The sequence below is a fragment of the Lactuca sativa genome, chromosome 5 (genome assembly GCF_002870075.4).
Source record: "Lactuca sativa cultivar Salinas chromosome 5, Lsat_Salinas_v11, whole genome shotgun sequence".
In the NCBI taxonomy this organism is placed as follows: Eukaryota; Viridiplantae; Streptophyta; class Magnoliopsida; order Asterales; family Asteraceae; genus Lactuca; species Lactuca sativa.
This window is the reverse complement of record NC_056627.2, coordinates 5,917,744-5,931,646: the sequence shown is the minus strand read 5'-3', so window position 1 is coordinate 5,931,646 and position 13,903 is coordinate 5,917,744. Positions and strand designations below refer to the sequence as shown.

Below are 13,903 nucleotides of genomic sequence, written 5' to 3'. Positions count from 1 at the left end.
TCAAATCTTGCAGTAATTTCTGCTTCTCGGGAGTTTTGGATAAGGACTCAACAAAGGGCGTATTAATCGGGATCCCCTTCACATGCTTTACAAACTCTAAATGTTCCTTCTCTAGTAGACTAAGTGCAGCTCGGGTTGGAAATGGCAAAGGTGGCTGATAAGCCTAAACGGGTTCAAAGAATTTTTGATCAGACATGCGCCACGTCGTGGCCAGAGGAGTGCCACATCGTGGCGAAGCTGTTTCAGCAACTTTCGAACTTTCGAACTTTGACTTCTTGGGTTTTGGATCGGGCTGCTGTGGTTCTTCTTCAAATGCCTCCAGGAACTCAGAGATTGCTTCTTCTTCAGTATCGATGGCCATTACGTGAGATTGGGTCTTCACTTCGGGATTCTTCGGGGACAATTTTTCATGAACCAGAGTGGCTAGTTGACCAAATTGTACTTCAAGGTTATGGATGGAGGCTTGCTGATTCTTTATTAAATTTTGTTGTTCCATAATAGCAGAATCAGTGGCATCGTGTCTCTTTTCCGAAGCTTCCATAAATTTCATCAAAATGGTCTCTAGGTCGGGTTTCTTCTCGGCTGGCGGCTGGTCCTTTTGATAAAAGCCTCGACCTGTCTGCCTATACTTCTCTTCTTTTTGCTTCTTATACTCTTCATATGGCAGCCACTCCTTCGGTTTCCTCCAGTCCTCATCAAATTTATCCCCACTAGAGTAGCACACTTGAGCTTTTCTGTTCCCAAACTCATCTCAATTGCAGTCCTTGGTCAAGTGTGGACCACTACATCTCTCGCAACCCACTCTTATGACATGTATCGACTGGTCCATTTGTGTTATCCTTCGATCCATATTATTCAGCATGGCCAATACAGCTGCTATTTCTTCAGTTTGGGCCCCCTCCACCGCCTTTGATTCCATCTTGCCTCGGGTTGTGGTATTCGCGAGAGTGCTTTGCGAATTCTTCAATTAGCTCCTTGACCTCCCTTGGATTTTTCTTTGTCAAAGGTCCTTGATAATCAAGGAGTTGTCTTGTCATCACGTTGACCCCATCATAAAAGATTGACATCTCTTGCTGCACATTTAGATCATGCTGAGGGTAATTTCTGAGCAAGCCCTTGTACCGCTCCCATGCTTCGTATAATGACTCCCCCGGCTGTTGCTCAAAGTTGGCTATTGCCTTCTTGAGTTTGGCTATCTTGGATGGCGGGCAAAACTGGTCCAGGAATTGCTCACGCATTTGAGCCCAAGTGGTAATTGTACCCGGTGGAAGTGCTTTTAACCACTCCTTAGCAGCTCCTTTGAAAGTGACGGGAAGCATCCTAAGCAATACTGTGTTTCTGTTGACATTTGGGACATTGAAGTAATCCGCAATGTCGTTGACTTCATCTAGATGCTTAAAAGCATCCTCATGATCTTTCCCCAAAAATGGGATGTCCTTCAGTGCAGTCAATATGTGTCCCTTCAACTCGAATGTGGCAGTGGAAGGTATTGTGGGTTGGACTAAACCGGGACCCACATCTTCTCGAATCCGCTTCTTATAAGCTCCCATGGACATTTCTTCAATTGCTGCCATCTCGTTACTTGGCTCGTTCTCGGGTTCGCTTGTGTGTTCTTCAAATTCCGGATCGGTATCGCTTTCGGACTCGGTTTGGATGGGCGTATGATCCAAATGCTCAAGATTGCTCTTGTGCCTCGCGGATGAACTTGACTCTCTTGTCTTCTTTCCCGACTTCCTAGAAAAAGCTGACTTCAATTCTTATAAGGGCGTCTTTTTCTTGTGAAGTGCAGACTCGGGATCTTCAAGTGGTGGCACCAAGTGTGTGTTTGAGCTTCTGGTCATGAACTCCTGCAACTTGCTAAACTAAAAACGTAAAACTGAGCTAAAATAAGAAAAACTAACTAACAATTAAAAATCTAGTTTTTTAACTGTCCACGTCGTGGCAGGTATCTGGCCACGTTGTGGACTTTGTGACTGGCAGAAAAATTTTATTTTGCTGAAAAATGAACTTTTTGTGGTTTTTACTCCACAAGAAGGATCGATTAATTTAATGCAAATAAGCTAAAAACTAAGAAAAACTAAGCCGTTCCCCGATAACGGTGCCAAAAACTTGATGTGCACGAAAGTACTCACTAATTTTAATATTTATAACCTAACAAACTTAACTAACTATGCACTTATAGGCAGTGTACATAGTCAGGTTACAGTATAGTTTAGGTAAGTCGGGTGTCGATCACAGGGAACAGTGTTCTACTTAATTTACTTACTATTAAATTAACCTAATTATTAACAAGATTAAAAGGGGTTTTATCTGATTTTACAAGATTAGATGAACTTAAATCAAATTCACTAAGTAAAAACACACTCTTGTTTAGCTTGAATCCACTTCTTCCTTATAGCTAGCTAATGATTACGGATTATTAAGTTGGTTTTTAGCTGTATTAGTAATTTAGTTCTAACTTTACCAATAATTAACTAATTCATGTCAAACCATGTATGTTCACACATAATTAAACACGGAACTAATTATGAATGTAAATATGCTATGTAAGATTTGTTGTATAAACGCAATTATGGTCACAATACACGTTCTCTAGCACAGCTAAGCTTATTTATTCTAATTACTAACTAAAATTGGTCAATCCTAGATCTAACAATTTAATGTTCACTAAATCATTAGGTAAACAAATTCATGCAGTTAATGGTCACTAAGCTACACAAAACATGCAATCAAGCAATTAGAGAAACAAACAATAGCATGCTAGGTTATACAAATCAAACTCAAGCAATTTTTACCAACTAAACTTAATCCATAAACATTGAACTATTAAAAAGTTTGAAGCTTCATCTAGCTAAACAAGAGTAGCTAGATTCAGCTGCTCATCCTAGCAACTAATAAACCAACACAACTTAAAATAATAAAAGACATGTTCTTAATTAACTAAAATATAAACCTTTATTCTTTTTGGTGTTGAAAACCTTCTTCCAGAACCCTTCTTTCGTTCTGAATCGTCTCCTGGAACTCTTTACTTCAGCCAAAAAGTTATTCTTTTCATAATAATCCAGAGCACTTAAATAATCTCGAAAAACCTGCGCCACGTCGTGGCTATCCAGGCCACGTCGTGGGCTTCAAGCTATCCGTACTATGCAAGGAATCCTCCGCATCGCGATGTCTATCTTCTAGAACACTCATGCCACGTCGTGGCCGACTTTGCCACGTCGTGAATTCAGTATCTATCGTTGATTTATTCTTTTCTTGTCTTTCAAGTCTCCCATGTTCTCCATATTGTCACTTTTGGTCCCTCTCTTCGAAAATCCTTTTAATTGACTGAAAATAACAATTTAAAGTCATAAGTACCATTATTCTAAACATATTATCAACTTATTAATAAAAATGTACTTAAATATTGCCTAAAAATAGGTATAAATATGGCAATATCACACACCAATGCGTTTTATGACATCAATTTACTGATGCGGTTCCGCATTATCAATGTACAACCAATTAGCAAATAATAAACCATATATCTAGGTTTTAAGACCATATGATATTATTGTCTTGCGATCACTCGTGTCACATTCCATAAAGTGATTCCAGCAAGCGCGGGTTTATTCTGATGCTCAAAACTTGTTCATAAGCACTCATGAACGTTGCAGCAAACCTTTGCTATGTCTAATACCCTTTTAGACAATCTACACACCAATTCATGAAAATCTTCATTCATACCTACTTCCAACATATGAACGATTGTGGACCATTCGAATAAGTCGATTATTCTTAATAACTTAATTATTCAGGAAGTCAAAACATGCAAAGTGAAACAATAGTTAAACAATTAACATAAGACAATATCTTTACCCATAAATAATACTCCTTTATTTAATCATCAAATGTTAGTTACATTTATCTATTACATGTTTCAAAACTATCTAATCTAAACTAATATTGTCTTTCAGCCCAATGCTCCTATCGTGCTGCAAATGCTTAACCCTACTCAGTCCCTTCGTAAGCGGATCTGCTGGATTATCCTCTGACGATTCCTTCTTCACTACGAGGTGTCCTTCTTCTACTCGATGTCTAATAAAGTGATACTTTCTGTCGATATGCCGAGATCTACCATGATCCCTCGGTTCCTTGGTCAAGGCAACCGCTCCCTCATTATCACATAAAATTTCCATAGGCTCCTTTATGGCAGGCACAACTCCAAGATCACCAATGAATTTCTTCAACCACATCGCCTCCTTTGACGCTTTGCTCGCTGCAATGTACTCTGATTCACATGTTGAATCAGCTACAATTTCTTGTTTGGAACTCTTCCAAGTTACTGCTCCTCCATTCAGGGTAAAGACCTAGCCCGACTGCGAACGATAGTTGTCCCTGTCGGTCTGGAAGCTGGCATCGCTGTACCCTCGCACCTTTAAGTCATCACTTCCTCTAAGGACTAAAAACCATTCCTTGGTCCTCCGAAGGTACTTAAGTATATTCTTGACTGCAATCCAATGAGCTCTGCCAGGATTCCCTTGATATCTGCTGAGCATGCTCAAAGCAAAGGCCACATCAGGGCGAGTACAAGTCATAATGTACATGATTGAGCCAACTGCGGAAGCGTAAGGTACTCGGCTCATCTCAGCTATCTCAGCTTCGGTACTCGGACTTTGAGTCTTACTCAACTTGGCATTACTTTGTATCGATAATTCTCCCTTCTTCGAGTTTTCCATACTAAAACATTTTAGTACCTTGTCCAAGTAAGTATTCTGACTAAGTCTTATTAGTCTCTTACTTCTTTCTCTCACTATCCTTATTCCCAAAATATAGGAAGCCTCTCCGAGGTCCTTCATAGAGAAGCACTTCCCGAGCCAGGACTTTACCTCCTGCAGAGTCGGGATGTCGTTTCCTATGAGCAGTATGTCATCGACATACAAAACGAGAAAGCTAACTATGCTCCCACTGGCTTTGACATATACACATGATTCATCTTCGCTTCGTACAAATCCAAACTCTTTGACTTTCTCATCAAAGCAAAGATTCCATCTGCGAGACGCTTGCTTAAGTCCATAAATGGACTTCTCAAGCTTGCACACTTTATTTGGATGCTTCGGATCGACAAAACCCTCTGGCTAAGCCATGTAAACATCCTCAGCCAACTTCCCATTAAGGAAAGCGGTCTTGACATCCATTTTCCATATCTCATAATCATGAAATGCAGCAATGGCCAACATCACCCTAATAGATTTTATTTTCGCAACTGGTGAGAAGGTCTCATCATAGTCAACTCCGGGAGTTTGAGTAAAGCCCTTTGCAACCAATCGTGCTTTGTACGTGTGCACATTCTCATCCACGTCGGTCTTCTTCTTGAAGATCCATTTGCACCCAACCGTCTTACGTCCGGGCACATTGTCAACCAAATTCCAAACTTGGTTGTCATACATGGACTGAATCTCGCTGTCTATCGCCTCTTTCCATTTTGCAGACTCCGGGCCTGCCATGGCTTCCTTATAGCAATTAGGTTCATCTAGATTTATTAGTTTACTATTACTAATATACGTGTCCCCTTCGGTAGTAATATGAAAACCATACAACTGGGGTTGAACTCTAACTCTTTCGGAACGTCTAAGAGGTAATGTCTCGTCAATTGGTTCAACTGGAGTCTCCTCCTCGGGTTGAGCGCCAGCAGTAGAGGTTCCTTCATCGCTCGACTCTTGAATCTCTTCAAGATCGATCTGCCTCCCACTGTCTCCTTGGCTTATGAGTTCTCTCTCTCGGAAAACTCCTCTCCTCGCAACGAAGACAACATTGTCACTCAGTCTATAGAAGAGATATCCAAAGGATTTCTGCGGGTAGCCGATGAAAATACATCGCTCACTTCGAGGTTCGAGCTTGTCATGAGTTTCTCATCTTACGAAAACTTCACAACCCCAAAACTTGATATGTGCCAATGAGGGAGCTTCCGTTGTCCACATCTCGTGAGGTGTTTTGGCATCCTTCTTTGTCGGGACTCGGTTGAGGATATGGGCGGCAGTCTCTAATGCATACCCCCAGAATGAGATAGGTAGTGAAGCATGACTCATCATAGAACGAACCATGTCCAACAAGGTTCGATTACGCCTTTCTACCACACCATTCAACTGCGGTGTCCTAGGTGGCGTCAATTGCGAAACTATTCCGCATTCCTTGAGATAGTCGTGGAATTCAAGACTTAGGTACTCTCCTCCTCGATCGGATTGAAGCATCTTGATTTTCCTGCCCAATTGATTCTCCACTTCATTCATGAACTCTTTGAAGTTTTCAAACGTTTCAGACTTGTGCTTGATTAAGTAAATATACCCATATCTAGTATAATCATCGGTGAAAGTCACGTAGAAGCGGTTTCCATCCTTTGTGGTGGATCTAAAGGGCCCACATACATCGGTATGTATGGGATCCAATAAACTCTCACCCCTCTCATAAGTGCCAGTGAAGGGTTACTTGGTTATCTTTCCAAGTAAACAAGATTCGCACGGTCATCTTCCCTATGGTCGAATGACTCCAACACTCCATCCTTTTGGAGTTGGGCTATGCATTTCTTGTTGACATGTCCGAGATGACAATGCCATAAAGACGCTTTATCCATACCATTGGAAGAATCCATACACAACACATCATTTCCTAGGTTATCTACAACCATAACAGTTTCATAAATTCCATTACTAGGCATTGCTTCAAAGTATAAAACACCATTTAGATAAGCATAAATAGAACCATTCATATTATTAAACGAATATTTAAATCCTTGTTTGAACACACCATGAAAAGAAATGATGTTTCTTGCCATATCTAGCGAGTAGCAACAATTATTTAAATCTAAATTCAATCCATTACTAAGCACTAAAGAATACACTCCAATCTTGGTAACAGGTGACGATCTTCTGTTCCCCATGATTAGATTTATTCTTCCGAGCTCCACATCTCTACTTCTTCCTAGTCCCTGCAAATCAGAACAAATGTGGTAACCACATCCTGTGTCAAGAACCCAATAAATAGTATGGGATGAATTACTTGATTTAATTGTGTATATACGTGCAAAAGATGGTTTGATCTTTCCATCCATGATGGCTTGCATATATTCTGGGCAACTTCTCTTCCAATGCACTATTTTGTGTCAATGATGGCACTCTGCCTCCTTTGGGTTAGGGTTGGGCTTAGAAGGATCAACCTTGGTCCCACTAGAAGAGGAACCATCTTGGGACTTTCCCTTGCAGTGGTTCTTTGAAGAAGCCTTCCTTTTCTTGCCCCTTCCCTTCCCAATTGCCAAAACAAGAGCAGCAGACGGATTGGGAGATGGTGCAAAAGACTTGTCCTTAAGATTGCTCTCAGCAGTCCTTAGGAGCCCTTGGAGTTTGCTTAGGGTGACCTCTTCCTTGTTCATGTGGTAGGTCATCCTAAATTGGTTGTAGCATGAGGGCAAGGAGTGGAGAACAATGTCGATAACCAAATCTTCCCCAAAGTTGACATTCAACTTGTGAAGACGATCGACATACCTTTGCCTCTTTTGCAAGTGCACGGTAAGAGATTCTCAACTTCCTATATTAGCAGTGATCATATTCGTTATGATCTCATAGCGTTCTTGCCTTGTGCTTTGGTGGTATCGCTCCACCAAGTCTAGATGCATCTCATAAGGATACATGTCCTCATAGGACTTTTGGAATTCAGAGTTCATAGTGGCTATCATGATGCAATGGACTTTCGTTGCATCGCGCTCATGTGCCTCAAACACAGGCATTTCTTCGGGAGTGGCAGTTTTTGGATTGATCTTCTCGAGCTTCTCATCGAGAACATACTCCTTGTCCTCGTAATGCGCGATCGTGCAAATGTATCTTATCCATTCGCTAAAGTTTGATCCATCGAAAGTCACTTTTTGACAAAGGCTCATTAGCGTGAATGAGCTACCAGCAGCGTTGTTAGTGTTCGACATCTACAAATAGAAAGGACAAAGTTTGATTAGAATTGGATCCCTAAATAAACACCCAAAAAGTAAATTTAGGGTTAGGACCCAACAACATTATTTACATATTAGAAAAGGGATACCGTAATCCAACATGCAAATAATTTGGAGGTAAGTGAATGACGATTCACTAATTCTTCACCATGAAAAACATAAGCTTTAAGTTTTAAATGCATTAAGAATTCCTAGATTTTGAGATTCATTGAACTTTTCAATGGCATGTTTAAATGTCGATATGCCCCTCTAGTTTGTGACTGGGATACCGAGGATCACAAAGCGGGTGTGAATAACCATGCAAATCTACATGGTGCCTTCATTGTTACAATCACCTATTCGATGTGCCGGTAAACCACACACGCTCCATCGAACTATGACAAACAACGAATCACCCTTTTCCACCTTTGCTTAGAACCAATTAGTGTGCCGGTTAACCACACACGCTCCACTAACATCTAAACAAGGGTGCAAAGTGTAATTTCATGGGATTGCATCAATTCACTTTTCCTAAAGTAACTAAGATTGGGAATTTTATAAAATAGTTTAGTTACTTTATAGATTCATTATACTTATTAATGAGGAGAGAGAGTTGCCCTATCCTACCCGTTCGGCTAACGACCCTCCACCGATCAAGAAAGCGGTGGGTGTGAGTGTACACCCATTAAGCGCCATTTTATAGGCAAAATCCTTATACCCACCTTATAGATCGGCTTCGTGAATGAGGCATACTAACGGTAAGACTAGCATAGTTTTACTTATACATATATATATTAAGCTTGTAATCATATAATAGTATAGGGTTGAATTTTAAACTTGTAAAATTCTAGGGTTTGAAATTTAAATTATTCAAATTAAACTTCTAATCACAAAACTTAAATTTCAAAACTTGAGGACAAGTTTTAAACTTTTCAAAACATAAGGATCAAAAGGCAAATAATGTAAATCAACAATTAAATTATCTCAATTTGATCTTATTCAATATTACTTGCAAAATAATTAACCAATTCAATTCAAATAATCAATTATTATCACATAAGGAAATTATTATTCAACTAATTGGTAATTATCTTTTGTTTGGTCAAGAATATACTTATATATATAGTTAAAAATCGGATTTTAATGACCCAAAACAGTTAAGGCAAGTTTCCTCAAGAAAAACAACAAGAAATCCCGAAACTCCCTCTTTCTGACACTCAAACTCGCCGAGTTGGAGCTACTCGCCGAGTCCACAGTGGAACTCGCTGAGTTCCTCAGGCAGAAGACCAACATTCGAATTTTACAAGTAACAAGAAATTAACCAATGCATCAATTCAATATAAATCAATCAAGGCTCTGATACCACTGATGGGTTTGAGCCATAAGAACTTTCCTATGGGCACATGCAAACCCTAATGCTTGGATCTAGGTTTCTCTAATTGAACATGCATTGAATCCAAGACTTACAATACTAGATCTAATGTAAACAATTGAATCAAATCATATATAATTGGATCTAGAACAATACCTTAGATTACTTGTTTGATACTTCTTCTCCTTAGAGCTTAGAGTCACAATTGTCACTCCTCTAATGGCTTACAAACACCAACTAGCAAGAGGATGATATTGAGAGAGAGGAGAGAGGGTGATAATTCAGCCCTAGGGTTCCTTGCCTTGCATGAGTGCCGATTTCCCTCACCCTAGGGATCTATTTATACTATGGGATACTAGGGTTTCACTTTTAACCCTAATTGAATAACTTAGGCCCTAAGCAATCCAAGATCCTTCTAGATTCTAGGCTTGGACGAATTTAAGGTTCCCTAACCCTCAATTTCGTCCACCCCATTACCCATAAGGACACATAGCCCAAAACACAACTATCACACATTTGACAGTTTATGTCCCTTTATTCAATTAACCTCTTTAAGTCACTAAATTAATTCTTAATTAATATATGAATTATATTAATCAAATAACAATATTATCCCTTTAATATATTATTCTCATAATATATTAACAATAATATCTCTTCTCTCTTAACAAATCATCCTGTCAAGTTGCTATGGTGAAGGCAACCCAAAAGGACCATACATAACCGGGTCAAGTACTTACCAAATATATTACAACCTTAGACACTAATCCCATAATTATCGTAGATTCATTCGTGATTTCTCCAAGATTTCCGTACCCCTTACTCGTCTGACGAGGAAGGGGGTGGATTTCTGGTGGGGCCCTGAGCAGCAGAGGGCGTTTGAGACCCTCCGACAGTGTTTATGTGAGGCGCCAGTGTTAACACTCCCCGAGGGAGTGGATGACTTTGTGGTATTTTGTGATGCATCCATCACTGGCTTGGGGGCAGTCCTCATGTAGAGAGGACGGTTGGTAGCCTACGTATCGCAGCAACTGAAGCCGCATGAGACGAGGTACCCCACGCATGATCTTGAGTTGGGACCAGTGGTTTTCGCTCTCAAGATTTGGAGGCACTATCTGTACGGGGTCCGTTGCACTATATACACGGATCACAAGAGTTTGAGACACATCATGGATTAGCCGAACCTGAACATGAGGCAGTGCAGGTGGCTGGATGTGGTCAAGGACTATGATTTCGAGATCCTTTACCATCCTGGTAAAGCGAATGTGGTTGCGGATGCTCTGAGCCGCAAGTCAGCTGGGTCCTCGACCCCAGCCAGGTGTTTGAGGATAGCGGTGGATTCCCCACTGGTGGGTTTGATCAGGGATGCTTAGATTGAGGGCATGAGACGAGAGAACTGGAAGTTCGAGAGGATTAAGGGTGAAAGCGCCCGGTTTGTTCAAGATAGCCGCAGATTATTGACCCGTTACGGTCGGGTTTAGGTTCCGATGTCCGGAGGGGTCCGACAGACAGTGATGGAGGAGGCTCATAAGTCTCGTTTTCGATTCACCCGGGAACCACCAAGATGTACTGTGATTTAAGTTCGAGTTATTGGTGGCCTGGCATGAAGCGAGATATCGCTTGGTTCGTTGAGAGGTGCTTGACTTGTAGGATGGTCAAGGCTGAGCATCAGAGGCCGCATGGTAAGTTGCAGCCTCTGGAGATTCCCATGTGGAAATGGGAATGGATCGTGATGGATTTCATCATGAAGTTGCCGAAAACGGCAAGGAGGTTCGATGCTATATGAGTCATCGTGGATCGATTGACCAAGAGTGCCCATTTCCTAGCCATACGGGAGAGTTCGTCGGCGGAGAAGTTGGCCGACCTGTACGTCAGGGAGATTGTCTCTCGCCATGGGGTTCAAGTTTCTATCGTTTCCGATCGAGATGTTAGGTTTACTGCCCTTTTTTGGCAGAAGTTCCATGAGGAACTGGGTACACGACTGCATTTTAGTACGGCGTTCCATCCGCAGAGTGATGGGCAGAGTGAGCGGACCATTCAGACCCTCGAGGATATGTTGAGGGCGTGCGCTATTGATTTCGGTGGGAGTTGGGATTCCCACCTACCACTTGCAGAGTTCACCTACAACAACAACTATCATTCCAGTATTGGCGCCCCGCCTTTCGAGCTGTTGTATGGGTGGAAGTGTAGAACCCCAGTCTATTGGGGCGAGGTTGGGCACAGAGTGATGGGTCGGATAGAGGTAGTTTTACAAACTATCAAAATGATACAAAAGATTAGACAGCGGCTGAAGACCGCTCAGAGCCGGCAGAAAAGCTATGCCGACCGACGCCGATCTGAGCTGGAATTTCAGGTGGGTGACATGGTTCTTCTGAAGGTCTCACCCTGGAAGGGTGTGACCCGCTTTAGGAAGAGGGGAAAATTGGGTCCCCGTTACAATGGGCCGTTTAGGATTATCGCCAGGGTTGGCAGGGTGGCTTATAGGCTAGAACTTCCGGAGGAGCTTAGCCGGATCCACAACACATTTCATGTTTCGCAATTGCAAAAATGCATTATGGACCAGGAGGCAGTGGTATTGTTGGATGACATTCAGGTCAATGAGCGCCTGAACTATGTGGAAAGGCCTGTGGCGATTTTGGAAAGGAAGAAGAAGATTCTGCGAAACAAGGAAATACCTTTGGTAAAGGTACAATGGGAACATCGGAAGGGATCCGAGTGGACATAGGAGCCGGAGGCGGAGAAGTGCAAGCATTACCCGACATTGTTTATTCCAGCGGACTTCGAGGGTGAAGTCTAGTTCAAGTGGGGGAGAGTTGTAACTCCCCGATTCTCAGGTATTAATTACATAAGAATTATTGGATGAACCCTACTCGACGAGTCGGCCGACCTACTCGTCGAGTAGCAGCGGTGTGGGACCGCGTGTTAAGTGACCTACTCGACGAGTCCACTTTGGGACTCGGCGAGTAGGAGCTGGCAGATGAAACCCTAAATCCCGGGGTTTGCACCCCTATTTAAAGGAGCCTCAGACTCCTTTGGCCTCCTTGTAGTCTTTGAGAGCCCTTAAAACCCTAATACGTGTGTGCCATTGTGTGATTGAAGCTTGAAAAGAGGATTTTGGAGAGAGAAGGCTTAGAGGAGAAGGGTATTGGAGCAACCGGAGTGTGGAAATCAGCTCTTATCTTAGTCATCATCTTCTGGAGGTAACCAAACCGCCTTTCTTCCTGTGAATCTCTTCCATTATTGAGTTTTAGGGTTTTTGGTGAAGTATTAAGTTGAAAGGATGAGCTATGGGCTAGATTTGAGGTTGTAACTTCAGATCTGGACCCTCCTTGGATGCTAGAATCATGAAGTTGTTGTATTGGTTGTGATTGAGGTCCCTATTAGACTTGAAGCTCCATTAAGAACTTAAAATATACATTTAAAGCCTTTATGGCCATGCATGCACGTAAAGTTTGCAACTTTACGTGATAAGTATGCCCTAGAAGCTTGGATCTGTGATTTGGGGACGCTGCATGGCTCAAATCAAGTCTGTATGGGAAAAAGAACTGAATGGACTCAACGAGCCGCAAGATGACTCGGCGAGTCATATGAAGATGGTCATGAACTCGACGAGTTGGATGAACAACTCGGCAAGCTTGATGAAGATCACCATAAGACTCGACGAGTTGAAGAACAACTTGGCGAGTCGGATGAGTTTTCCTTAGACTATGTATGTGTGTGTATCGGTCGAGTTGCAAGGAAGGAACTCGACGTGTGACCTTAAGTTTGATCGAGGATCAAAGGAACTCGACGAGTCACTCCGATGACTCGGTGAGTTGGAATGTACTTCAGGGAACTCGGCGAGTTAAGGTCAACATGGACTGTTGACCTTGATTGAGGACTTTGACTTTGACCAGGGGTTGACTAGTGGTTTATGGAGTACCTTGTGAGGTTAAGGACTTATGAGTATGATGTACTATGATGATAGGTGGTGGAACCTGTGTCAAGTGATCCGAGAGTTGGAGTTTACCTTTCGTTTCGACATCTGCGAGGTGAGTTATCCTCACTATATCGGTAGGGTCTACAACACCAAGGCCGGCTCTTTAGTTGTTATTGTTATGGTATGTTGCATGTGGTTATGATTTGTTAGTTCAGAATTGAGGTAGACAGTATGATATGCTTTTATGATCCGTAGGGATTGGTGTGTTAGTGACCTGATAGGTCGGTACTCTAGTTACAAAAGAATTCTATGATTATGATCAGTGAGATAGATATGCTTGATGTTTGTATATGCCAGTATATGATAGCTATGTGCACATGGTTATTTGCTTGTTGGTTGGGTTGAGGCGGTCCTGCTTTGTGCTGAAGGCCAACATACCTTATGAGCGGTTCGGGGAGACTGTAGGCCCATGTGGCGGACCAGTCATGCCATGGGCTACCCTACATGGTCTTATATCCAACTGCCACGGGCTCCCCCTGGGGTCTTCCATGCAATAACATACATAATCACATAACATATCATATATCACAGAAATATCTACACATAACACAAACATAAACCTGTAAGGATGTCGTGGGCTCCCCCAGGGTCTTATACC

At 42.0% G+C, this 13,903-nt stretch overlaps 1 non-coding gene across 1 annotated transcript; it reads left to right on the top strand.

Moving 5' to 3' along the window:
• The first annotated feature begins 1,083 nt into the window (after nucleotides 1-1,083).
• On the top strand, nucleotides 1,084-1,190 carry LOC111889648 (small nucleolar RNA R71). Its single transcript, XR_002849603.2, has one exon. It is a non-coding gene; the product is annotated as a small nucleolar RNA R71 (small nucleolar RNA).
• The last annotated feature ends 12,713 nt before the right edge of the window (nucleotides 1,191-13,903 follow it).